The sequence below is a fragment of the Pongo abelii genome, chromosome 7 (assembly GCF_028885655.2).
Source record: "Pongo abelii isolate AG06213 chromosome 7, NHGRI_mPonAbe1-v2.0_pri, whole genome shotgun sequence".
Taxonomy (NCBI): domain Eukaryota; kingdom Metazoa; phylum Chordata; class Mammalia; order Primates; family Hominidae; genus Pongo; species Pongo abelii.
Genome location: NC_071992.2, coordinates 788,077 through 813,757, shown reverse-complemented (window position 1 = coordinate 813,757; position 25,681 = coordinate 788,077). Strand labels below are relative to the sequence as shown.

Below are 25,681 nucleotides of genomic sequence, written 5' to 3'. Positions count from 1 at the left end.
GGCCAAGCAAATGCATTTTGGGAAAACAGCAGAAAGGGCTCCAACCTGTAGGTGAGGTCAGCAGCCTCAATCAGTGGGCCAGGAACTCCGCATAGATGCACCAGTGACACTGCTTTCAATCTTTTCTCTGGAAATAACGATCCATCTACAGGAAGACACAAGGGCAGTAGACAGAGGTTCTTTGTGCTCCTCACTCATTGCCCTCCATGGACACATCTCATTCAACCACTGCACAAGACCCAGCCGAAAAGCCAGGGCCACATATGTGTGTCCGTAACCATCCCCGCTGCCACGCAGTCTTCCCACGTGGTGCCCGACAGCAGCACCCTCCTGCCTGAATTCTGGCCACTGCGTCACATTTTCATTTTGCTACAGTTGAGGATACAAAACATATGATAACGCCTTGACATGGACACTTCAGCTGCAATACTGGGCCACACGGGTCTCTCCACCAAGGGCAGAGTGCAGTGAAGACAGGGTTAGACCTGCTGGTGTGAAGTCGACCTCCCATCTGAGAAAGACACCGCACCCACTGGAGACAATCCTACCTTCCTAAGAAAACGAAATTAAGTTGGTAACCAGTTCTAACCTGTGACTGAGCCAGAGGCTCATTGTGTGAGCTGTGGACACAATCCGATCCCTTCACAGGTGCTACAGGAGGGTCTGAAACTCAAGAGAGTCATGAGGCCAAAGGGAGATTCTAGATGACAGCTTAGGTACTTCCAACCCTGAGTGTGGCCAACTCTATTTTCAATATAATACTCCAAGTCAAGCCAAATCTGGATGTGTATTTGAAAAAGTAGAGCTCACCTATTTGAAACAGCAGGTAATAATTTCAAAATGCAAATTAAAGCAATAAAATGTCACTGTAGCTTACCAAATTTATGAAGATAAAAGACAAAATTAAAGTGGCCAAATGCTGGTTAAGCTGCTTGGGAGGTTTCTCTCATGCTTGCCAATGGCAACATAAATATGTGTGATCCCTAGAGAAAAAGCAGCTTGGAAGTGTGTATTGCAAGTCTACAACATTCATATACTTAGAGCCAGTGTTTCCATTTGTAGGAACAATTCTAGGGGAATTTTAATTTGTATGGAAAAAGCTTTAGGAAATTAAATTTTTGTTTTAATACTATAAAAGCCAAAAGATTGGAAACCATCTAAATGTCACTTCTGTCCTAACATGTATCAGGCAATTATTTTGTGCCAGGCAACATCATGGGAATAAAAAAAAAATGGTATAAAAGAATTGAAATAAATATATTCCTGGCACTGGAAGAATTTATAATCTTTTGGGAGGGGGACACCAAGCTAAAACAAGCTGAAACATGATGACAAAAACACAAGTAAGAAATGCCTGTATTACTTGTGGTGTCATCTCTTGATAGAATGTCATGTCATCATTAACTCAATGGTTCCCACTTAGGGCCGAGCCACCATTCTGGGGTATGGGGGAGACCAAGGTGCTGGACAGGTCTCATGAGGGAGAATCCAGGCGCTCAGACAACAGCCCTAGATGAGCTACAAGCTGACAGCCAGCCCCACCTGCCCTGTGTGAGTGAGTGCCTGACTGCCCAGTCAAGTCTCCAGATGCTCAGCCCCAGCTCACACTACAGAGCAGAAGAGCCACCCGGCTAAGCCCAGGCAACCTTGGCCATCAGGAACAGTGGCTTCAAGCAATGCTCACTGCTTACTAAATGTCGAGGTGGTTTGTTATTCAGCAATAGATAACCAAAACCAATGGACTGTTAGACAACAATTTGGCCAAATAAATACTCCATCCACCCATGGATATATTAGCCTTCATTCTAGTAACCTGTGACAAAGACACATGTGGCAGGATCGCTGCACCTTACACTGATGGGTGATGCGATGCATGAACTTTCTGCAGCCCCCATCGGGCCAGCCGTGAAAACTAGGAGCACAGATGCCCACCTGACAGTGAGGCCACAGCGGGGGATGGGACACAGGAGTGAAGGAAGAGGGCAGTGCATTCGGTTTGCTCTCCTGATTTAGGGTAAGCGGGGGAGGGCCTGAGATCCACCCTTTAGAGTCCTCCCATAGCGGTGGCCCTGCGCCATGGTGAAGGAGCAGCCAGGGCTTGGTGGGGCATGTCCACATGAGTGCTCAGGGGTCCCTGCAATTTGGGATGGAGCAGTGGGTAGACAGTGGCTCAGGGACTCAGGGACCCCAAACTGCCAAGTTCCACGCTGCACACCGCTGCGGAGGACAAGGGAACACGGACTTGAGTTGGCGTCCCAGATCATTATAAAGGATTTTTATCCCAGGGGGCACAGACACTTCTTATTTAATGAGTGTTAACCTGATTATTGGTTCTGGCTGTTGGGACATGGGGTGTCCCACTAGCGCTGTGCTGGGCATGCTTTGGGGGTACCCTCCCTAGTCCAGGACTCAGTTAAACTAACTCGACTCCAGCCACTGGCTCCGAGACCCTCCAGGCAGTCTCTTCCTGTCAGCCACTGTGCGCCCTTGGTATTCATCCACGACTTCTCAGTTTCAATTTGGTTTGCTTTTCTATCTTGTCCCTTTCAGAAGTACTATCACGGACGCTGCCACTACAAAGTGGACCCACATCACAGCCGCCCCACAGGGCGTCCACTCAGTGTCCAGCTGGGGAGATTCTGCGGACTACAGCCTTGACACCTTCTGTGTCCAGGAGGGGAGGCCAAACAAGCTCGTGAGCTTCCCGGTACCCAGCCCAGAGCTGTGTGTATAGCAGCCATTCCACAAGTTACTGCAGAATAATATTTTACTGAATGTTTTCCCTATTAAAACCTGGTGTTCTTTTAAGGCTTGGCTCTTTTTAAACAGTCAATTGTTCATTTCTTGAAAACAGTTTTTGCAGCATGCATCTAGTTAAACAAGTTAAATGGGCTAATCTCAGGAAGATCTCTTTCCCTTTAATTACAGATGAGGTCACAGACCCTGGAGGAAGTCCTGGAGATGTTTGTTGAAAGAAGAATCACGTCTGTGCAGCACTGCCTTTGAACACGGTGACAAACAAAAGAGTCTCGGGTCTGAGCACCCAGGAAGGAACCCCAGGCTCCCCTTGTTAGCTGTGAGTTCTCAGCCAGTGATCAAATTCCCTGTGCCTGGGCATCTTCATCTGTGGAAAGGGATAGGCATCATGGCTCATTTAAGCAGGTGGCTGACAACTGAGAAAATCTATGTAAAGAGGTAGCACAGTCCCGGAATATGCTAAGTGCCCACATCGTATACTGCATAGGAAAATTAAAACCTTTCAGAAAAGAGTCACTTCGCCTGGTTCATATGACCATTTTTAAGCTCAAACACGTTTTTACAGGGATCACTTTTCAAACCAAGCCCTTTCTTGAGCCTCAAAGCATCAGCAGCATTATTTCCCAGACCCTCAGGCCAGGATCTGTTCTGAGTGTCAAGATTTCTTCCTTGTTCCTTGTTCTTGAAATTGTAACAGAAATTTGGGGGAGTGGAGGAAGGACATTCAAATTTGTGCGTACGTCAGAGCAATAGTAGAGAAAAAGATAAATGGCTTGCTGCCAAACTCATGGGACTTGGCAACTTTTATAACATCAATATTATTTTGAATGCTATAGCTAAAATAAATGTAGTTCTAAAATATTACCTCTGTTTTGCACTTAAGAGCAATTCAGTTTTTTCCTATCATTTCTCCATAACTTTCATTTGAGATTTCATTACACCTTCCTCAATATTTTAACTATTACAGTGTTTTATAACCAAAAGCATTTGCTCTCATCAATAATAGTATCAGGTCATAAAAACATTTTCTAGATGAAAAGTTTGAGAGATTATAAATATTACTTTAAGTTTGTCAAAATGTTGGCCTAAAAAGGATAAAAATTAGACATAAATGAATACATGGACCTAACACAAACTTACGTTTTTGTTCAAAAAGTGCTCGGCAGGCTTCTGGCTAAAATGATGTCAAGTTCTCAGGCTTCTGACAGAGCCAGTGGAGAAAGGCTGTGTGCAGCACAACCCTGTCCTTATCACAATACAATGTGAAAAATAGTCAAAGCTCTCCTGTCTCCTCCAAAAACATATCTATAGCAGCAAGCACACAAGAAAAAGGGGCACACACTCATGAATAAATGTTTTATATCAAAAGAAGGAAGTGGAGGAATTGTGATTCCCTCTGTCACTGTCACTCAGAGAGGTGAGTGGAAAGTATCAACAATAGCCTGCAAATGTCATCAACACCTCCTGATTTTAAACGATGCAGTGAACAGGGTGAGCAGCACTCCTGCCCACACTGAGGAAGTCCCTGAAGGGGAGTTTCACCTGCTCCCAGGCACTCTCAGATGCCGCATGGAACCAAGAATCAGCACCTGATGAGCACGGTCTCCCTCTCCTCTCCCCCGACACCTGTCCACCCACATCTCAGAAGAGAAGCAGGCCATCCACAGAGGCTGCTCAGAGTCTTAAAGAGCCACCTCCATACCGTCACCCTCTCCACCCCCAATGTCCCTGCAGTCGACGTTGAGTAAACATCAAGGCTACAAAAATACCTTGGAGAAGAATTTATCCCACATCAAAGCCAACGGTAATACCGGACAGTGCATAACCAAGAAGAAAAGTAATAACAGAGCAACTAGGATAACAAAAATGCATCCGTAAATGGAACACCGCATGCAAAAACCAAATCCAGACACCAGTGCAAAAGAAAACCACCTCCACCCGGATCTGTCTGCTCCAGAGAAAATCCAGTGCAAAAGAAAACCACCCCCACCCAGATCTGTCTGCTCCAGAGAAAATCCAGTGCAAAAGAAAACCACCCCCACCCGGATCTGTCTGCTCCAGAGAAAATCCAGTGCAAAAGAAAACCACCCCCACCCGGATCTGTCTGCTCCAGAGAAAATCCAGTGCAAAAGAAAACCACCCCCACCCGGATCTGTCTGCTCCAGAGAAAATCCAGTGCAAAAGGAAACCACCCCCACCCGGATCTGTCTGCTCCAGAGAAAATCCAGTGCAAAAGAAAACCACCCCCACCTGGATCTGTCTGCTCTAGAGAAAATCCAATGCAAAAGAAAACCACCCCCACCGGGTTCTGTCTGCTCCAGAGAAAATCCAGTGCAAAAGAAAACCACCCCAACCCAGATCTGTCTGCTCTAGAGAAAATCCTTAGCAAGCACATTAATTCAACAAGGCAAGAACTTGAAGATGAGATAATAAAAGAGATGAAAAAAGAAATTGCACAGCAAAGGAACTCAAGTGAGTATTAAAACCACATCACCAGCCGGCTGCAGTGACTCACGCCTGTAATCCCAGCACTTTGGAAGGCCCAGGCAGGTGGATCCTGAGGTCAAGAGATTGAGACCATCCTGGCATACATGGTGAAACACCATTTCTACTAAAAATACAAAAAAATTAGCCAGGCGTGATGGCAGGCGCCTGTAATCCCAGCTACTCGGGAGGCTGAGGCAGGAGAATCGCTTGAGCCTGGGAGGTGGAGTTTGCAGTGAGCCGAGATCGCGCCACTGCACTCCAGCCTGGCTGGCAGAGCGAGACTCCATCGGGGGAAAAAAAAAAAAAAAAAAAGCCACCACCACAAGACCAAGAGGTAAATCAGGACAGCAACTATCAAAACAAGATACATAGCACAGGAAAATTCTTGACATAGAAAATTCAAAATAATTACATTAAATTCAACAAGGGAAAGAAGATGAGAAAAGTGAGAGAAGAGGTAACAGGAGATGGAAAAGGGGAATACATAGGAAGGGCCACAGGCACAGCCAGAGAAGCAGCAGCAAAGGACAAAACCAAATGAAAACAAGCAGGAGATAAAACAGCTCCACCGACACGGTTGGAGAAAGCATCTCTGGCATGAGGAGGGGACTGGACGGGTGCACTAACTGTACTCTCAACTTTGTGTAGAATAACAAATATCAGAAAATGTCCTAACTAGGTTATTAAGCTTTAAATACATATTTTTAAGAAGATGATCAATCACATAGGCATAGCATGGAGGAAGAAGCTAACCTGGTATGGTTCATCTGGAGGGAGCAATGTTGATCTCAGGATTCCACAGGTAACATGACCCAAGCATGCTACACCCAGCCCACGTAACCTTCAGGCATAACAGCAGCTGCAGCTTCACACATGAATAACACAGGAAACAGAAACCTAGGCCCCTGCACTGGAGATGGGGATGTCACAACACATTCCAGTTCCCCCAAAATATCCACAGTATAAAGACTGCTGTTATGAGGACAGTGAAACAGTATATTCAAGCTCCAAGGAAAGAAACGGTGTGAGCCAAACATTTAAAAGCAGCCAAGTTTTCCTCAGATTATAAGAGCAAAGGGCAGGCATTCTCACCCAGGAAGAAATCGTGAAGCAAACCCTCATGACCATGCAGAAAAGAACAACTCAATAATAAAACTGACCAGCCAAGAGATCAAAGTAAAAAAGATGAGGTCAGGCATGGTGGCTGGCATCTGTAATCCCAGCACTTTGAGAGGCTGAGGTGGGAGGATCACTTCAGTGCAGGAATTCAAGATCAGCCTGGGTGACACAGTGAGGCCCTATCTCTAGAGGTCAGGCATGGTGGCTGGCATCTGTAATCCCAGCACTTTGAGAGGCTGAGGTGGGAGGATCGCTTCAGTGCAGGAATTCAAGATCAGCCTGGGTGACACAGTGAGACCCTACCTCTAGAGGTCAGGCATGGTGGCTGGCATCTGTAATCCCAGCACTTTGAGAGGCTGAGGTGGGAGGATCGCTTCAGTGCAGGAATTCAAGATCAGCCTGGGTGACACAGTGAGGCCCTATCTCTAGAGGTCAGGCACGGTGGCTGGCATCTGAAATCCCAGCATTTTGAGAGGCTAAGTTGGGAGGATCGCTTCAGTGCAGGAATTCAAGCTCAGCCTGGGTGACACAGTGAGACCCCATCTCTAGAAAAAATTAAAAAATTAGCTGGGCATAGTGGCTCACACCTGTAGTCCCAGCTATGCAGGAGGCAGAGGTGGGAGGACAGCTTGAGCCCAGGAGTTCAAGGCGGCAGTGAGCTAGGACCACGCCACTGCACTCCAGCCTGGGTGACAAAGCAAGACCCTGTCTGTCTAGGTAAACTGACTAAAAGTGAAGATGAGCCTCTGCAGGAGCTGAGGAGTTGTATGACACGACAAAGATGGAGCAGTGCCGACCTGTGTGTGCATGCATGTGTGTATGTGTGTATGTATGGGTGTGTGTGCATGTGTATATGTGTTTGTGTGTATGCACGGGTGTGTGTGCATGTGTATATGTGTTTGTGTGTATGCACGGGTGTGTGTGCATGTGTATATGTGTTTGTGTTTATGCATGGGTGTGTGTGCATGTTTGTATGTGTGTATGTATGCACATGTGTATGCATGTTTGTATGCATGCATAGGTATAAGCACATTTAAATTTTTGTGGTAGAGGAGAAAATGCATGAGAAAACGTAGGAATAGTACTTTCATTTTTCAAAAATTACATTGTTTTAAATTTTCTCTTTCTTTATTCTTAGCCTTTTAAAGAATTATGTTTACTGGGGTGAAGAAACGTTTGTGTGAAGCATAGGAATGAGTTCCATTTTTCAAGTCAATTTATTAGTTTTATTAAAATCAAATAGTTACATTTTATGCTTTATTTTAAAATGCCACATAGAGTATCATCCCATTTAATGAAGTGCTTCTACATTTTATACTGTATGCGTTTGGTAGTGAATGATGGTTACTCCTGAGGAGTAGAAGGCTTTGTGATCAGTTGTTGTCTTCTTTGTAGTTTTCTATATTGGTTCAATGTCTTATAACATGTAAATCTTTTCATTTTAAAAAAGATAATCTAAAAAGGACAGAGGAAAAAGTATCACATAAAACCATCCAGGCTCCCCAGATATTTAAATAGCATTTTTGAATGTAATATTTTGTCATTTTCATGAATTAATTTCAATATTTGAATTCATTTCCCATGTAAATCAGTAGGGGTTAATATTTCAGTCTGAAAATTAAAGTTCCCAAAGCATGCTGTTGCTAAGTGAATTCTACTCAGAAACTGGGGATCATGAGATAGTTTACAAAATTAGGATCATGCTATTCTATAACTTGTTTTTTTTTTCAATTTTCATACAATGAACAAAACAGTCCATCACATGCATGTATATTATACTTTCTCTATTCTCCTACTGCTGAAAAACACAGCAATCAAAGCCTTTGATCATAGATTGTTGTCCACGTGAGATAAGATTAATATAGCTCCAGATAGATTCCTGGTCTATGAAGGGTTCCAAAGCGAAATTCTAAAAATGGTGAGAAACAGTGTGACTTGTGGGAAGGTGGCAGCTTTAAAATCTATGTGTAAGTTCTTGGTGGCTTTCTCAGAAGAAACCAGCTCTACTACTGTTTAGATAGACATCTGCCATGCATATTAACTCACACTTATGTTTCTCCTCATTTCCTCGTCAGCTAGGCCAGCAATCAACACAGGTTGGAGAACTGAGTATTAAACAATGAATGACGACGATTAACTTGTGGGGGTTTCATTCCATGGAATATTTTAAAGGCTGAAAACTACTGAACAAACTAAACCTTCTGCAAAGATCCTTTTATATTCATAGGGTGATAACGAAACTTGTCTCTCCATCATTAGAGAACTGAAAACAAACAGCCTCACTCACGAAAGGACTTTCATTAATGTAGCCACATCCCATCGACAGGCACAAACCTGAGCCTCCGGCCACTCCACCCCAACACAATGCTCCTTCAGCACGGGAGCCAGCAGCCTCCAGAATAGCCTTTGCTTTGCTCAAAGCACACACGCTGAGAACACGGGATCCACACCCCACTCAGACGCCATTTCTTCCCTGTTCCCATGGTGACATTGGGGCCCTCTGAGAAGAGCTCTGTAGTCTCTAAACAACATGAATGACCCCCTGGAAAGAAACCTGAGTGATTCTGGGGAAGTAACTCACAGCCTCCATCTCACAATCAAAGAAAAGTTACTATCAGTAAAGAAGGCTTTGGTCTAGCCAGAGAGTTCCTGCCTTCTGTGAGTCCTCCGTCAGCTCTGGAGTGGAGAGGAACAGAGGGGAGTGGTCCCTGGAGCCAGAAGAACACAGCATACAGGTCTGAGGAACTACTTTAAACGGTGTTGTGGTTGGATTTCTCCTGAGTCTAATTCCAGATAAGTAACTGACAATGGCCTTGCCTTTGCTGACTTCAGAACCACATGGAAAAGGGAGGGATGTTCAGGTGCCAGGAGCCTGTTTGGTTCCTGTCTGCGCTGCAGCCAAAGTGTCTCCACCTGTGAAGTGGCCCACCTGTGAAGTGTCTCCACCTGTGAAGTGTCTCCACCTGTGAAGTGGCCCACCTGTGAAGTGTCTCCACCTGTGAAGTGGCCCACCTGTGAAGTGTCTCCACCTGTGAAGTGGCCCACCTGTGAAGTGTCTCCACCTGTGAAGTGGCCCACCTGTGAAGTGGCCCACCTGTAAAGTGGCCCACCTGTGAAGTGTCTCCACCTGTGAAGTGGCCCACCTGTGAAGTGTCTCCACCTGTGAAGTGGCCCACCTGTGAAGTGTCTCCACCTGTGAAGTGTCTCCACCTGTGAAGTGGCCCACCTGTGAAGTGTCTCCACCTGTGAAGTGGCCCACCTGTGAAGTGGCCCACCTGTGAAATGTCTCCACCTGTGAAGTGGCCCACCTGTGAAGTGTCTCCACCTGTGAAGTGTCTCCACCTGTGAAGTGGCCCACCTGTGAAGTGTCTCCACCTGTGAAGTGGCCCACCCGTGAAGTGTCTCCACCTGTGAAGTATCTCCACCTGTGAAGTGGCCCACCTGTGAAGTGGCCCACCTGTGATGTGTCTCCACCTGTGAAGTGGCCCACCTGTGAAGTGTCTCCACCTGTGAAGTGGCCCGCCTGTAAAGTGGCCCACCTGTGAAGTGTCTCCACCTGTGAAGTGGTCCACCTGTGAAGTGTCTCCACCTGTGAAGTGGCCCACCTGTGAAGTGGCCCACCTGTGAAGTGTCTCCACCTGTGAAGTGGCCCACCTGTGAAGTGTCTCCACCTGTGAAGTGTCTCCACCTGTGAAGTGTCTCCACCTGTGAAGTGGCCCACCTGTGAAGTGTCTCCACCTGTGAAGTGGCCCACCTGTGAAGTGGCCCACCTGTGAAGTGTCTCCACCTGTGAAGTGGCCCACCTGTGAAATGTCTCCACCTGTGAAGTGGCCCACCTGTGAAGTGTCTCCACCTGTGAAGTGGCCCACCTGTGAAGTGTCTCCACCTGTGAAGTGGCCCACCTGTGAAATGTCTCCACCTGTGAAGTGGCCCACCTGTGAAGTGGCCCACCTGTGAAGTGTCTCCACCTGTGAAGTGGCCCACCTGTAAAGTGTCTCCACCTGTGAAGTGTCTCCACCTGTGAAGTGGCCCACCTGTGAAGTGTCTCCACCTGTGAAGTGTCTCCACCTGTGAAGTGGCCCACCTGTGAAGTGGCCCACCTGTGAAGTGTCTCCACCTGTGAAGTGGCCCACCTGTGAAGTGGCCCACCTGTGAAGTGTCTCCACCTGTGAAGTGTCTCCACCTGTGAAGTGGCCCACCTGTGAAGTGTCTCCACCTGTGAAGTGGCCCACCTGTGAAGTGTCTCCACCTGTGAAGTGTCTCCACCTGTGAAGTGGCCCACCTGTGAAGTGTCTCCACCTGTGAAGTGGCCCACCTGTGAAGTGGCCCACCTGTGAAGCCATAAGCTTAACCCTCCATGGAGAGACATGTCTCACTTCCCCAAGTCTCTAGGCTGTTAGCACCCCAGCATCACCAAACAGGGGTTATGGCAATCACTCCTACTTTTCATAAATGAGATTCAAACTACTTTAGTATTTTTCTAACTGAAACAGTTGCTGCCTGTAAACAACCCATGCTGAGTCACTTCTGTTTCTGCTGTGTTAGCCATCTTAAATCTTGAATAGAAACATATGCAAACCGCTTCCTAAGAGGGACAGGGGAGATTCTTCCTATAACTGAGCAAAGCATGGCTAACATTTGTGGTACAAATTCTATTCGGAAGGGCTATGGCTATGGCATATATGTAATGGAAATACTAAAATCCAGCAATGCAAACTGTAAGAGGAAAACTATTAAATCATAATGAGACTTGGTTTTTGATTGTGTGGAATATAAATCACTGTTAATTAGAAACATCTTTCAGGAAATAAAATGTTTAATTACAAAGTTACTATAATATTTCCTTGACATCAAAAGATGTTTCTATCAACTGCAGTTGGATTTTAACTTCTTAAAAATCAAAAAACTGATGTCACAGAAACCAGAGTGCTTATTCTAAGTGCAACGCACTTCCAACCTCACCCACTTCCTCCCACAAAACAGTTGTTTTATACAGTAATGTGAAAAAATTATACTGCTTTATACAGTATAATGTGAAAAAATCTGATTTTTTCCATATTACCCAATTAAAAGACTGTCTGAGGCAATAAAAATAATTGTATGTATTCCTTTTCATTTGCTCAATAATTTACAGACATGTTTATGGACTCTGAGACTGTTAATCTGAACAGAACAGCATTAGAATCTATTTCAGAACCTTGAAAGGTAAGTTGAAAAATACCTATTTCAGGTACTAAATATGTGCCCTGCCCCCGTGAAGCCAACTGTACCACCGTTGTCCGATTTTCCTTAGACATTCTATTTCCTAGGTCAGTAAAGCAAAATGCACTCAAGTGTAAAATACCCCAGCAGTCCATAAACTGGAGCCAAATGACTCTTCGTCTGCTGTGATACGGAACTTGAATCACACTTTGGGGACTTGCTTCACTGCCAGCAAGGGAGCAGGTCTGACCTGTAACTATTCAGGCTCTCTCCAGTGCCCAGCAGTCATATGACGATGGATCACGCCATCTCCTACAGAGCTGAGTTCCAGCCCCTGTGTGTAAATGCATCTTAAAAGGCAAGGATGCATCCATCCCAAGCGCTCCCACCTACCGTGTTCTAGGAAGCAGCACAGGTGCAGAATTAGACAAGTTAAGAGCACTATTCTTGAGGATCTGGAGCCTTGGAAAACTCCCGGAGACAACTGTTATTAAAAAACACCAGACTGGGTGCAGTGACTCATGCCTGTAATCCCAGCACTTTGGGAGGCTGAGGCAGACGGATCACCTGAGGTCAGGAGTTCGAGACCAGCTTGACCAACATGGAGAAACCCCGTCTCTACTAAAAATACAAAATTAGCCGGGCGTGGTGGCCCATGCCTGTAATCCCAGCTACTTGGGAGGCTAAGGCAGGAGAATCACTTGAACCTGGGAGGCGGAGGTTGCAGTGAGCCGAGATCACGCCACTGCACTCCAGCCTGGGCAACAAGAGTGAAACTCCAACTCAAAAAATAAAATAAAACAAAACACCATAGGGATGTTTAGGTCAAAATAATTTCTATCTACTTCCCAAAACTCCTCAATAATAATCACTAATGACATTGCAGTGGTGATTTCTAATATGAAAACGCCAGTCTCATCCAAAAACCACGGTAGTACTGTCTACGCAACGCCTGCTGGCTTTAAGTGCACTGCTAGAGTGTAAATACAAAAGTATACTAATACACAGCACTTTCATTCTCTATACTAAGTCTACTCCACAATTACAAACCAAAAAGGGAAAATTACCAGCCAGGATCTGCTATTAGAGTCAAGCCTCTCAGTAGCTGAAACGACACAGCTAACTGGTGTATTATCAAAGTCCCTAGAAAGGCCCTCAACAAAAAGCAAAAATACAAACACACACACCAAAAAAAAAAAAAAAAAAAAAAAAAAATAGCCAATCAGTTTGCTTGCATGGTGTCTTAAAGTCTGCATCTAGAGAACTGCCCCTCTGGCTACTATATTGAAATATAAATATCCCTGAGAGGCATGAGTGTGCTGACGTCCTCTCAGGCTAAACGGCAGAATCGCCCATGAAGGAGACGCTTGATACAGGAGAAAGGATACACACCAGGCATCAGCAATGGGAGAATATGAGCTGAGATGACCAGGAGAAACAAACACCCCTGGAAGTTCCTGGAGATGGGAGAGAAGAATAGGAACTCTGAGTATGGGGGTGGAGGGGGTCTGGGCAAGGTGGGAGAGAAGAACAGGAACTCCGAGTATGGGGGTGGAGGGGGTCTGGGCAAGGTGAGAGAGAACAGGAACTCCGAGTATGGGGGTGGAGGGGGTCTGGGCAAGGTGAGAGAAGAACAGGAACTCCGAGTATGGGGGTGGAGGGGGTCTGGGCAAGGTGAGAGAGAACAGGAACTCTGAGTATGGGGGTGGAGGGGGTCTGGGCAAGGTGAGAGAGAACAGGAACTCTGAGTATGGGGGTGGAGGGGGTCTGGGCAAGGTGAGAGAAGAACAGGAACTCCGAGTATGGGGGTGGAGGGGGTCTGGGCAAGGTGAGAGAGAACAGGAACTCTGAGTATGGGGGTGGAGGGGGTCTGGGCAAGGTGAGAGAAGAACAGGAACTCCGAGTATGGGGGTGGAGGGGGTCTGGGCCACTTTCATAGAAAACTTCAGAAGGTCGATTCCCATGAAGTGAGGACTTGGGCACCCACACCCACGTGGCAACATCATGACACAAACATAACAGGTGAAAAATTGGGAATACTCTCACCAACAAAAAGAATGAACCACTAATATAAACACCACCATGGATGCAGCTCAAATCATCAGGCTGATAGAAAGGAGGTAACACAGCACTGATGCCGCAGATGACCCCTTTCATGAAATTCTACAGTGGGAAGCAGTGATCTGTAACGAAGCCATCAGGCTGGCACAGTTGTCCAGGAGGTTGGCTGGGAACGGCAAGAGAGGCTTTCCAAGGAATACGTTCCTCAGAGCTCATCGAACTCAACACCCAACAGCTACATTTCACTGCATGCAAATTACAATTCAGTTATTTTTAAAAGACTTAGAAAAATAATATAATTTTTTAAGTGACAAGAGCAGCTGGTGTCATGAGAGACTTTCTCCAAAGCCACACTGCCAGCCGTTAGCAGGGACCCTGGGGAAGCCTCAATTTCTGAATCCCAAAATACAAAAACAATATTATGTATTTCATAAAATTAAGACAATTTCAAAATTTTAAACTAATTGCAGTTTCAAACTATTAGCAATTATGTCGCTCATTCACTTTTCTCAGGTTCCAGGTGGAGCAGAATCATACATATCAGCCTTCGAGGAATGTCTACCTTTCAACGCGGTTAAGAGCCTGACTCCAGGGCAGGAAGAGCTCATCCTGCTGGGTCACATCACACATGACATGTGAGAAAGTTGGCACCAAAGCCTTTGCATCTTGGTATTTCCATCGACTGCAGGTGGAACCCCAGATGTAGAGGACAGAGGAAGTGAAGCTGCCCAGGACACAGGAGAGGCCAAAAACACAAGTGCGGCCGATTCAGGTGCAAGCAAGATTTGGACGTCTACTATGGATAAGGTGTCAGGCATAAAAAACCCGAAGACAGCCCCTCCCTCAGGCCCTGGGAGAGCAGCCGTCCTGATGGAGAGGAGGTTAGGATGTGGGTGAGTGAAGTGGGGAGGGGTGCTCCTTCCTGGGAACCCAGAGGGACTCCGGGGGAGCACTGGTGGGCCCTGATGTGGCGTGAGGGAGAGCCCCCCACGTGCTCTGAGCAAAGGCCAGTGTGGAACGCAGCAAGGTGGTGCCGCACAGGGCTGAAGGCTGGGACTGCGCTGTGATTGTCACGCTGGAGGCTGACGAGACGGGATCTGTGCTTTACAACAGTCTCCTGGCCAACCTGGAGAGCCCTCGACAGCAGAGACAAGGTCCAGGGAGCCCCAAGCGGAGGCAGTGCAGGCAGCGATGGAGGGGAGGAGACCTAAGAAGAAAAGAGGTAAAAATCCACAGCATGTGGAGAGGCACCTGCATGGTCAGAGGACAGAGAAGCATCTGAGAAACTCCAGGGGCTCTCGTGCAGGTGACAGTGGGACAGCAGTGCCACAAATGGAGCTTGGAAATGATGCAGAAAAAGCAGGATTGGGCAGGAGAGCCATGCACTCACCAGGTCCCCGGGGGACAAGCCCTGGGTCTAGGGAGGGTGGGGACGGAGGCCAGACCCGGAGGGTAGGTGGACAGGGCAGGCAGGGAGCACATCAGACGGAAGGTCAGAGCCACGGCAAATCACGGCCAGGAGGCAGGAGCCCAAGAGAGAAGGTGCCATGTGGGGCGGGACATCGGACCCAGGAAGGGAGGATGCTGAGGCCAGACACCCCCAGGGCCAAGCCAGATCAAGGCTGAACAGAGGCCGAGCCAGGAGGGTTTTCTTCAAGGCCTGTTGTTGCCAAAGAAACTGCAAATTAAAAAGAAGATGCCACATCCCTGTCCTTCATGTGAAATGAATACCAAAGGAAATGACTTTGGGCAGGTAATAAGAGAATTTAAGGCTGAGTGTTATCTGCAGCTTCGGAGAACAGAATGAAGAATGACACTTTGCCGAGAGACTTACAGGGCTTCAGTTTCACTTCTAGATTCCACAGTGACCCTGAAGCTAAAATCTATTTGCTTTTTAAAATGCACACTTTTAAAATTCTGTTTTGCATCTGAAGGTGATTTGGGACCTATTTCTCTATCTGAATACTAAAGGGTACTAAATACATACTCTTTAGAAAATACATTCCACATAAAAATCATGCAATTAGCTACCAACCTATAAGAACATGAAAACCACAGAAAATAACGCAACTCCCATCAGGGCCTATGAGAATAGAACCACACTAGGCCCCTTTAGACGGTTTCCTCCCCAGTCAGGTGCACATGGAGGAAAATTCAATGGTGCTAGAAGCTATATTGAGAACCAGACTTGTTTTGATGGATATCACTGAAGCCACAGAGAAGCACTGATCTCCTTAATACATACAGAGAATGTTGCTGATGATATATGTAAAACATGTAATAGAATCCTAGGTGAGTTGGAAATTAACAGCTGAAAAAGAGGATCCTTTTTATCTGTCATATCTTGGGGGAAATTGGGGAAGAAGCCAGCACACAGGAAGCACCCGGTGTGAGTAAAAGTGAGAAGCACTTAAATAGCAACTGCCTTAGTGAAAGGAGTGGGCTTGTCATCGGCTTGGACTAATTACCCACCTCTAGGCAGAAAAGCTGAGGTTACGATTCAAGGGGAAGAGAGCAGGATTCCCACCAGCTGCAATAAAACCAGGAAGCTAAAGATCTTAACAAATAAGCAGTTTGTCTATTCTGTTTGCTGGCTGAGTTTCCAGGGCAACCACAAAACCAGGAGTTCAACAACAGAGGCTGGAAAATGGACAAGGGAAGGTCATGGGGGTGTCCAGCAGAACTGTGCTGGGCCTGTCTCTTCCTCCTGTGGTCTCTGGAGACCTGATCTTCACAACAGGATGGGCTGCAGCCAAGGGAGGTGATGATGCCTCCTTCCATAAGATTCCTACAGGTGTGTAAGCCAGGCCAAAGGCAATTCCCGGCCCAGCCCCACTGAGACCTGCAGAATCCCAGCAGGACCCGTGGACATGTCCTAAGCCTGCAGCTGAGCTCACCATCTCAGAGATGGTGACTGATCATCTCTGCCCAGGCCTCCTGATCTCAGGTGACCCCGGCCAGGGCACCAGGCACTCCTGCAAAGACACTGTCACAAACCAACCTCCAGTGGTATCACTGAAGAGGAAGGAGAGCAGAGAGAATTCAGGAACAACTGAAATGTCCAAAGAAGTACAGGAAAAAAGATGGGAGTTTGGTGAAGCAGAAAAAAAATCAAATTTCAACCTGATTTCACCAGGAATTTGCTCCATGATTTTTACTTCCTCCTTGTGGATTACTATATAGATTAAATGATACCACATTATTAAAAATCAAGGGGCCAGGCATGGTGGCTCATGCCTGTAATCCTAGTACTTTGGGAGGTCGAGGCGGGCGGATCACCAGAGGTCAGGAGTTCGAGACCAGCCTGGCCAACATGGCAAAACCCCATCTCTACCAAAAATACAAAAATTAGCCAGGCATGGTGGCGGGTGCCCGTAATCCTGGCTACTCGGGAAGCTTAGGCAGGAGAATCACTTGGACCTGGGAGGCAGAGGTTGTAGTGAGCCAAGATCACATCATTGCACTCCAGCCTAGGCAACAGTGAGACTGTCTCAAAAAAAAAAATCAAATACAGTGTTTGACAAGCAGTGGGTTCCCAGTAAATATATTATTAGTCTCCTTTTCTCCTCCAGTCCTTCCTTCCAATCACATCGTCTGCACGTGAGCTGTGGCCACTTGCCTCAGAACACAGCCCCTTTCTCTCTCTCAGCAATTGGGAGAAACTTTGTTTTAGCTGTAATTTTTAACTCTAAGTAAGAACTTATACTTATGCAACACTTAACATTAGACAATAATTAGGAACCACATAAAGTAAGATACTAAAATATCTAGAGAAAAGTTTAACTTGCAACCGCCTTTGCACATGCATACCTACGTAATAAACCTGCACGTTCTACACATATATCCCAGAACTTAAAGTAAAAAAGTTTAATTCACATTGCCATTAGCATAAAGGAAACCCAGCACAGAAGCCATGCGGCTCAAGAGGCTGACACAGCTCTCCCTACCCCTGCTGTGCTACACATCCTAACCTCTTTGGGATCCCAAGAGCTTCTGGAAGCCTCTTCCCAACCAGCCACACTCCCCTCTCATGACTGGGATCCCAAAAGCTTCTGGAAACCTCTTCCCAACCAGTCACACTCCCCACTAATAACGGAGCTATCAAGAGTTTCCAGAAACTTCTTCCCAACCAGCCACACTCCCCCCAAATAACTGGGATATCAAGAGTTTCCAGAAACTTCTTCCCAACCAGCCATACTCCCCACTAATGAGCATCTTCTTTGGGACATTTTTATTCCACCAAGAGCATCTTCAGGGAGGGAGGCCCAGGAAGAGGGTTTCATCGAGGAGCTGAAACATGGGGGTTTGTCAGGTGATTGACTGAGCAAATGGGCAGCTCCTGTGCCTGTGGTCCTTGCTGCTAATGAACCACACATCCCTCATTCTCACATCTGGGGGAACACTGGGATCAAAAGGCCAAAGATAAGCGTTACCTTGAAATAATCTTTCTCATGACAAAGTCTCAATATTTTAGGGAAATTAACAAAGGCAAAATATTCTGCCATTACCAGATGTTCTGCTCTCAGATAATACAGATTAGACTTACTAGAATTTCATGTCATAAAACATTATAAACATCCTACATGAATTTGATTGGTCAATTCTTCTTCACAGCATAATAAATTCTCTTTGTAAAATTTTATCTGCATTAATCATATCTACTTGCTAAGCAACTGGTGAAAGAACAGGGAAATTAACATCTTTGAGACTACGGATGTGCTAGCGCATGTATGATTTTATTTAATCCTGACAACACTATGAGGTGGTTGTCATGGCCCTTGTTTTGTCAGTATGGAAATCACGGTTCTGACGAATTAAGCAACTTGTCTACACAGCATTAGATCTGATTCTGAAGCTTATGTACTCACCATGCCAACAGTGAGCATTCTACGTGAGACTGTGCTGAAGGACACACATCTAGGGATGGTGGGTGTGGAGAGCTGAGCCAGGCCTTTGGACCTTCTATCTTGACTCATTTCCACTGATTTCTCTTTCCTCTGGATCAGGCTGTAACCTGCACACAACCGTGCTCAGCCAGGGACCCCGGAAACACCCGAAGATCTCTGGCATGATCGCTGTCAAGATATGACTACGTGGAAACATTATGCAAACTCTGAGGCTCTTTATAAATATTTGCTTTACTTTCCCCTCAAGATTTATTCGGAAGTACGCCTGAGACATTTCACATCTGTTCTGTTTAAGCTTAGCATTTAGATAAATACACACAGGAAGCAATTATTTTGAGGTGAGGTTAGGAGCCTGGCTATCTTTCCCATTATGATAATCAACAGTAACAGACACAGACAAAGAAAAATTCAGGTCACCCTCATTTTATGGCCAGTGAAGAATCAGGTGCATTTGTTTATGCCACTTGCATTCACTGTCCTTATCGATCACTTATGAGGGACTCGGCAACCCAAATTCTAAATAATTACAAATGGAAAAGCAGATGCAATAAGGGTAGCTGTACATCTAAACACATCTCGGCTAATCACGTCCTGTCTTTAGGTGAGGTCAGTGTATTGACTGGGAGGCCGTGCTCTTTATGCCACTGTTCCTGGAGGGTGGCAGATTTGTCAAGAGCTGTCCTTACTACTGTGCCAGGCCTGCTCTACACAATCTTTGCAGGGAAGATGCCAGGCACGGCTGTGGTTTGGTCTGTGGCCAGGAGCGTGGGCCAAGCTGACCATCCCCATAACCAAGATAAACCTAGGCCCAACCCCTTAGAAACAGGGCCCTCTGAGAGCTACCGGCTCCTGGATTGGAGGCAGGGGCTTTGAGCCCTATAAGGGCACAATTAAAAGCTTTTAGTGAACTTTTTTTATAGACTGAGCAAAAATGAAAGGCATGCACTGGATTTCAAAGAGACAGAGGATATTAGCCTTGAGAGAGATTTCGACCAGCTTAGACACCTCACTTCGCGTAGAAGAAAACAGGCTGACAAAGCTGTGCTGTGCCCAAGGTCAGGTGTCGGCAAAACTGGGCTAGAATCCAGGACATTTAAGTCTCAATTCAAGATTCCTTCCATATGATTTTTAAAATACATACTTTTGGGAATCCCAATAAACAGTTTCCTGCTACGAGGTAGGGACAGGTGCCCAAAAGCTACACATGAGACACCGGGAGGAGTGACCGCCCGCGCATCCAAGGGCCATTTCTCTGACTTCTGGGCCATTTCTCTGACTTCTGTGTTTTCGGCACATTCTTCCTCAGGAATCCTGGAACAGCGAGGCACCACACTGGGCATTAGCAATGTTACCTCAGTCGGGCACAGTGGCTCACATCTGTACTCCCAGCACTTTGGGAGCCCAAGGCAGGAGGATCACTTGAGCCTAGGAGTTCAAGACCAGCCTGGGCAACAGAGCGAGACCTGGTCTCTACAAAAAAATGAGGCAGGCATATGACACACACCTATATATAGCCCCAGCTACTCAGGAGGCTGAGGTGAAAGGATTGCTTGAGCCTGGGAGGTGGAGGCTGCAGTGAGCCACGATCTCACCACTGCAGTCCAGCCTGGGCAACAGACCAAGACCCTATCCAAAAAAACTTCCTCTAATTAAAAAAAATTAAAATAAATGCTACCCCTTTTTATCTTCAGAGTCACCCAATTAACAAATGAGGAAACTGAGTCTCAGGGAAGTTACGTGACATATCCAGGGTATGTACGATGAAAGTGGAATTTGAACAGAAGAACATCTCGAGGACCTGTACTTTCCACCAACACGTGGATTCTAAGGGCATATTTAAAGGTCCATCAGTGTCTGATTTTCAAGAGAACATTATCTAAATGCTAAACTTGTGCTGTGTGGACCGAGGCCGGCTAGTCCATCAGGTCCATCAGGTAAGCTCACCCTGCCCTGACCCCTTCTTGCAGGAAAAGTGAATAGTAGCTCTTGTTTTTCAAACAGCTCCCTATCTAAAGGGAGGCTCTATATAGAAATAGGAAACTAAAGCAGATATATGCATTTGGCAAATCTTTCTTAAGGAGCTTTTTGTGCAAAAACCCATGAAGGAATCAGAAATGTAAAAAAAAAAAAAAAAAATCCCACCTTTAAAAGTCCTAGAGTGTATTGGACACAAATACTAAACTACCAGGCAGTATAAATGGACCAACTGTGGACTAGAAAGCTGCATATGAAAGGTAGCCCAGCTGCTTTAGGTCCCAGCACAGTGCAGAGACTTATTAGTTAGGTCAGCAGCATTCAAAAAAGTCTTGAGACCAGAAATCCAAGAATTTGCACATATCCATATGGCATTTATTTTTCTTGAAATAATTTTATTTTATAGCAAAGAATCCTCATCTTCCTAAGCTTCTTCACCTTCGCTTCCCTCCATAGCAAGTTGGCTTTCTTTATAAGGCTCTATTTTTCCTTGACAAAGAAACAACATCTATCACTTCATAAAAATTCTTTATAAACTCTTTCTAGAAAAAAGCCCTTTGTGGGTCTAGGCACAGAGAAGTCACTCAAACCCTCGACTGATTGCTAAATAGCTCCACTTAGCAGAGGTAAAAGAATGAGATAAGAGTAAAGAAGCCACAAAAATATCAACAGCTCTTGAGTCTAGTTGAAAATAAAAAATATTACAGTAAAAACTGCCGCACATACTGAGTGCCTGCTGAGGCATGGTTCTAAGGGTTCATGTGCATTCATCCATTAATGGGACTTGCATGGTCACCCATGGGTTAGGTACTGTTATTATCCCTGCTCTGTAGATGAAGAAATGAAGAAACTGAGACACAGCAGAGTTAAACAACCTGTCCACACTCGCTCCACTAGAAGGCACCAGAGCCAGGCCCCTTGGGAGGCTGAAGGGCATTCCTAACTAACCCATCCCATGCTGTGCAGAGGAGACATGGTCAGCCAGGAGCAAAGCAAGTTTCAAGGTAGAGGAGCAAAAGGACAGCACTGCCCAGAGATGACTTCCAAGGCCAGGGACGTGGTATCCAGTTTATCTGTGAAAAGCAGAAAACAAGGAAGACCCGCAGGCACGGAGATGCACTAGATTCCCATTCAATGTTAAAGCTCAAACTCTTTGTGGAAAGAGGATTCATAGAACAGGAGAAAATAGTTTCAAACAAAACATCTGAGAAGATATTAACATCCACAATATATAAAGAACTTCTACAAGTCAACAACACATTAGCAAACCAATTAGAAAATAAGCAAAGGATTTGGATCAGTATTTCTCCAAAGATGAACAAATGGATAATAAATACATGAAAGGTGCTCAACGTCACTAATCGTCAGGGAAATGTAAATATAAAACACAGTGAGATACCACCTCACACTCACTAGTACAGCTACTATCAAACAACAGAAAATACCATACTGGAGAGGATGCAGAGAAACTGGAACCCTCGTACGCTGCTGGGAAAATGTAAAATGGCACAGCCGCTGTGCAAACAGTTTGACTGTTCCTCAAAAGGTTAAACAGATTTACCAAATGACCCAGCGCTTCCACTCCTAGATACAAAGCCAAAGAATCACAAGCAGAAACTCAAGTGGACACTGGGACACCAGTGTCGTTGTTGCCTTATTCACAATAGACAAAAGGTGGGACACAGCCAAAGTCCCCACCAGCAGGTAGACGGATCAGCAGAATATGGTCTATGCCTACAAGGAGGGGCAACTCAGCCCCAGAAAGGAACGGTATTCTGATGCATGCCACAACCCAGATGAGCCTTGGAGACACTACGCTAAGTGAAACAAGCCAGGCACCAAAGGACAAATGCTGTATGATCTCACTTACGTGAAATATCTAGCATACGGGAATTCCCAGAGACAGACAGTAGGTTACAGGTTCAGGATCTGGGGCAGGGGACAGGAAGCCAGTCTTCACCAGGGACAGAGTTTCTATGTGGCCTAAGGAAAATGTCCTGGAAATAGATGGTGATATTGGTCACATAACATTATAGATATACTTAGTACCACCGAACTGTGAACCCAGATGATTAAAGTGGTAAATTTTATGTTATGTACGTTTTGCCACTATCACACAAATGTCTCAGCTCCTCAGTCTAGAATTCCAGGCATTCCTGGATGTTCCCTAACTGCTGCCCATTGTCCACTCCCATCCCTCCCTCTCCCATTGGCCCCAGGTCATCCAAACGCCCAGCTGCCACCTGTCGAGCCCCCATTCCCCATCCTGCATCTCTGTCCCCTCAGCTGAGCCAGCGTGTCCTCCTGGGACCCAGCTTCCTTCCTTTCTGCTGGAGTCTCTCCTTCCTCAGCAAGGCTGCTTTAACTGACTCCTCCTCTTACCTGCCCACCTGGATTCACCTCTGTGTCAACAGAGTTTAGCCCCATGGACAGCACACAGCACGTGTTTCACAGCCTTGAGTGAATGAATTGGCGAAGAGAGAACAGAAATAAGCACCCAAAGTCACAGTTCCCAATCCCTGTTCCAAGGCACTCTCAGGTACGAGGATGACGCAGGAAATGTGAACTTCCCAGGGAAACAGAAACGACTGGACACAAAGGATTGCCTCTCAGGAGTTCAGGGTTCTGACACGACGCCATGCGTCATTCCCTGAGGTGAGGTCACGTCTTTAGGAAGCTGGGTTTTTGGTAGCTCCTTCATTCAAAGCAAGTGCCAAGCAAAAATCATTGTGGCAAAGTAAGTGAGGGCAGTGATGTCCACTCTGACTCCAGAGCTTTACAAGCTCTGTGAAGCCTACAGACATTCTATACAAAACCCCGTCTCTACCAAAAATCCAAAAACATTAGCCGGGCCTGGTGGCGCACGTCCGTAATCCCAGCTATTGGGGAGGCTGAGGTAGGAAAATCGCTTGAACTCAGGAAGGCAGAGGTTGCAGTGAGCCGAGATTGCACCACTGCACTCCAGCCTGGGTGACTGAGCCAGACTCTATCTCAAAAAAAAAAAAAAAACATTACACAGGTATGGCTATTTAGGAATAAAATGTGAAGATTTCTCTTTCCATTTATATGTACTTTCTGAACAGCTACTACCCTGTTAGGTGATAAACATTTATCAAGTCGGCTGGACCTAAGTATTTCATAAGAAGAAACTGCTGGGTGTTTATTTCAGTGAGGGGCACTGAGAAAAGATTTCCAAGGCTCAAAGGGTGCTGAGAACCAAAAAACCTGGAAACATCTTTTTTTTTTTTTTTTACACTTTAAGTTTTAGGGTACATGTGCACAATGTGCAGGTTAGTTACAATGTATACATGTGCTATGTTAGTGTGCTGCACCCGTTAACTCGTCATTTAACATTAGGTGTATTTCCTAATGCTATCCCTCCCCTCTCCCCAACCTGGAAACATCTTGAAGAATAAATTCACGAAGGGTGGCTTCTGTCAAGCAGGTGGACAATGTACTGCTCCTGATTAATAACAAAAAAGACTGAATAAAGCAATTATGTAAATTATACAGCTTTTATGGATCAATGTTACGTGTCCATGAAGACCTATAAAACCAAAGCCCCCGTCCCTTTCTTAGGAAACAGTTTCTGTCTCACTGTTGGAGTAATTTCCCTGATTTTTCAACACGCTCTTGTAGATGGCGTTTGGCAGAACTGACGTGAGACAGCACACGGTTAACAGGACACCCTGGGAGGCTCTGCTGTGCTGGTGGCTCCCCTCATGGCAATCACCAGAGAGACCAGAGCCAGACCAGAACATTCAGATCAACCAGCTGTCACAGAGAACAATGAAACATGCCAAGAAAGTGGGATGGAGTCGCAAAATGATTAGTTTGTGAGATAAACAGTAGGATGTCTTCATATTCTTCACCCAACCCATCATTTTATTCAGTGATTATGGCATGGGCAACGCCAGGTGATATTCACATATTCGTGTGTACTCTTTAAAGATCCCTGACAGACTACACTTTATATAAATTTAAATTCCTCTTAAAAACATTAATTAGGTACAAATGATTTTATTGTAAAACAAATAGACTTGTAACATAAGACTTTTCTGAAAGTAAAATGATGGTATTTGATTTTTTAATAATTTTCATGAATTTTTAAATTGCTTGAAATTACTTCTTTTAAATTTTAATGGGAAAAAGAAATTCTGCAAATTTAGCTAATGAGACTATCTAGCTCACAAAATAATCATAGTATGTTTAAAAAAAAACACAAAAACTTTATTCAGAAACTGATAGAGTTTGGATCCGTGTCCTACCCATATCTCATGTTGAATTGTGACCCTCAGTGCTGGAGGTGGAACCTGGTGGGAGGTTTTGGATCATGGTGGTCCCCTCATGGCAGACAATAGTGAGTCCTCATGAGACCTGGTTGTTGTAAAGTGTGGCACCCGCTCCCTCCCTCTCTCTCACTCCTACATTCACTATGTGATGCCTGCTCCCTCTTCACCTTCTGCCATGATTGGAAGCTTCCTGAGGCCTCCCCGGAAGCAGATGCTGGTGCTCCACTTCCTGTACAGCCTGCAGAACTGTGAGCCAATTAAACCTCTTTTCTACAGAATTGACCCATTCTCAGGTATTTCTTTATAGCAGTGCAAGAGCGACCTAATACAGAGACATTCAGTGTTTCATGCGCTTGCTTTTCCAAATGTTCATTTAAAGGGTGTACTTTTTCTAAGCATAAAATGTCCTCAGCCTGGGCACAGTGGCTCACACCTATAATCCCAGTGCTTTGGGAGGCCAAGGCAGGAGGATTGAGGCCAGGAGTTTGAAACCAGCCTGGGCAATATAGCAAGACTCTGTCTCTACAAAAAATTTAATAATTAGCTGGGTGTGGTGGGCACGTCTGGAGTCCTAGCTACTTGGTAGGCCAAGGCAGGAGGATGGCTTGAGCCCAGGAGGTTGAGGCTGCAGTGAGCTGTGACTGCACTACTGCACTCCAGCCTGAGCAACAGAGTGAGACCCTGTCAAAAAAAAAAAAAAAAAGCCTTCAGTTTCCTGGATATAGTCCTTATAGAATAGTGTATGGCACTGCAAGAATAGAAATCACATTAGTGGAGGGCTTGCATAACTCATGAGGCAAATACTGTTACCAAAATTGTTACTAAAAACCATTAACAAAGTACACGTGGAGCATTCCAAATCTGAAAATCTGACATATGAAG

General features: G+C 45.6%; 1 protein-coding gene across 1 annotated transcript in view; it reads right to left on the bottom strand.

The window, feature by feature from the left end:
* The window catches only part of DLGAP2 (DLG associated protein 2), an 858,034-nt gene that overhangs the window by 660,997 nt on the left and 171,356 nt on the right, over window positions 1-25,681 (bottom strand). The gene's annotated exons all lie outside the window — the stretch shown is intronic.